Genomic DNA, 2,835 nt, shown 5'->3' with positions numbered 1-2,835 from the left:
GAGTTAGTATCTCTAACCCCTGGCCTACTTTGGCACATGTGGGCCCCTGACCAGGGGGACTGTGCACATGGGATGTGCTTTTCTTCCTGTTGAGACCAACACATCTGGGCCATAGCAGCTGTGGACATGGCCTCCTGATGGCTGGGGAGCCATGGTGAGATCCACAATAATGCTTACCGACCTGGGAAAAATGATTCATGAATACAGAAAGAAAAAATTGGGATTATTTAGTGTGGATAGTCTTCAGATACCTGAAGGGGGATCATATGCAAGATGGAGACAGACTGTTTTCTGTGGCCACAGGGGACAAGACAAGGAGTAGAGGTCTTAAGTGCCGCAAGTGAAATTTAGGCTGGAGAGTAGGAAGAACCGTCTCTCCTTGAGTGTAGTTAAGCAATGGAATAAGCTGCTGAGAGGTGCAGGAATCTTCAACTCTGGATGTTTTTAGGAGCAGATGAGATGGTTTAGTCAGGGATGGTTCTGCCTTGGGCAGGGGGCAGAACTAAATGTGACCCCCGAGATCCATTCCAGCCCGACTTTACTATGATACTCTGAAATTATCTCACATGGGGATCTTCCCCACTGACTCCAGCACACCATGGGTCAGGAGAGCCTGGGGTAGGATAACTCCAGGCCTCCAGTCATGGGTCTCCCAGACCCCAACCCTGGAAACTGGTATATCCTCTCTGCAGGAATCAGCCCACTCCAGAAGGAGACCCTGGAGAGAGAGACTGATTCAAAGGCTGGGCCTGGGCACCAACAGAGGCAGGACACTAGGCCAGAGGGACCTGGCTATGATCCTATGAGGGCCTTCCCCGGCTCTCAGCATCCCCAGGTGCTTCATCCCAGAAGGGTGCTGTGGGTTGGGAGTTAGAGACACTGGAAGAACTTGTGGGAAGAGCTGTGGTCTTCAGAAAATGGAGCTGTGTGTCAGGAGTGAGGGGCACAATCAGGACCAAGAGTCTGCCGTGAGGGGTTTTGCTGTCATGTCTGACTGTGCTGAAGCCCCTGCTCCCCTCTCCTGGCCCAGTCAGGGCCTCCCCTTGCTGGGCTGCACAGATTTGGCACCTCAGTGGAAGATAAGATCTCTCTGTAGTTTCACGGCCAGTTTCTCAAGGCACATTTCACACAGCAACGGCTGCACTGGGACCACCATGCTTCGGATGTCCCAATAACCTGTGGGCTCTTTCATCACTGCTGAAAGAGCTTATCAACCTTCCCCCAAGTACTGGGGCAATGGCCACCAAACCCTGGAGCCATGGACACCCTGAGTGCCTGGGACAGGTCTACCCCCACCACTGGTATTCTCTGGGGTGTGAGACTTTCCCAACTCCCGTTGCAGCAATCAAGACACTGCCCAGGAGGGCTTGGATGAGAGCCAAGGCATCTGCTTCCCGGGGTGCCCTCAGCCAAACCTGGATGGGAACTGCAGAGCTGGTAGCACCCTGTGGCTACTTACATGGGAATACTGCTGCCCTTTTGGGGTACCATCACGATGCCCTGGTTGGGCGCGTCCAGACGAGAACACACATGCCTCTTGCAGCATCTCAAAGCCCTTTCAGACCCTGCAAGAGGCACGTGCGAGAACAAAAAAATGTTCCCCGCACTGCAAATGTGCAGCATGGGTCCAAAATTGGATCCCTAGATAACCAGGGGTCAAAAAATACCGTGGGTGAAAGAAGCGGGGACCATGCCCTGAGGCAACAGAGGCTCAGGTCCTCCACAGAGCTACTCTGGCAGCCAGCCAGAGTGTCCCCATGGCTGGCCCTCACCTCGGTGCTGAAGCACACTGCCTGCCTGTGCAAGGCAAGCAGCGGCGCAGGCTGCAGGAAGCTGGACCCAGGCTCCATGCCCGTAAGTAGGGGGGCTGTTGTAGGGTGGATGGGAATATGGGGGGGACCCCCATTGGCCCCTTTCCCACCTGCTCCTCAAGCCCAGCCCCAGCCCCCACCAGCTCCTGCAGCCGATCCCCCATCGATGCCCCACCTGGCCCTATCCCCTGCCGGCTGCCCTGCCTCTCTGCCCCCAAGCCCAGCATCTTAGCACTTAAAAAAAAAAAAGCCCCCAGAATATAAAGCCCCATACACATCAGCTGTAGCAGCAGTCCTTGGATTCTGGCAGAGCGCCCCCATGCAGCACGGGGCAGCAGGATGCAGTGTGGATCGGCCCCAGCCACCTGGCACCCATGCTGCCACTGTCAGATGCCAGGATGCTGCATGACTCAGCAGGGTGCTGTGTGGTGCTCCATGCTGACAGCTCAGGTCCACTTTGGCTCCTCCCCACACCTACTCACACACCCCACCACCTCCCACATACCTCCACAGCCACCCAGATCCCTCTAGCCCGCTTCCTAACCTGCTCCTGCAAACCCCACATCCCCCCAACACACACCCTGTGTGCCCAGCTGCCAGACAGTGCGAGACCTGCTGGCAGGACCTGTGGCTGCAGGGGTAGCTGTCCCCACATCCTGGTGAGTGAAGGGGTCACAGGGAGCTCTAACTGCACCATGGTAAGAAAAACGTATGCAAAGAGCAGAATATAAATATTTATAAATCATTTTATTATGATGATAGAGACACTGGTAGGCTTCCAAATTGCTTCAATACTGTAGATATATCAATAAAATGTTGCCCAAAGGATCACTGTCTCTGTTTCGGTCTCTCTCTCTCTCTCTATATATATATATATATATAGTGGTCTTTTCTTTTAATTGTGAAGGAACATGGATTTCAGGGTATTTTACAGAGTGACTTTGGGATTTTTTTCTCAGGGATTTTTCAGTTCCCAAAAAGGACCACCAGAATTCCTTCTTGGGAGACCAGTGTCAGGACCCAG

Source organism: Crocodylus porosus, unplaced genomic scaffold (genome assembly GCF_001723895.1).
Source record: "Crocodylus porosus isolate Cpor-Errol unplaced genomic scaffold, CroPor_comp1, whole genome shotgun sequence".
NCBI classification, from domain to species: domain Eukaryota; kingdom Metazoa; phylum Chordata; order Crocodylia; family Crocodylidae; genus Crocodylus; species Crocodylus porosus.
Note: the sequence above shows the minus strand (reverse complement) of the source record.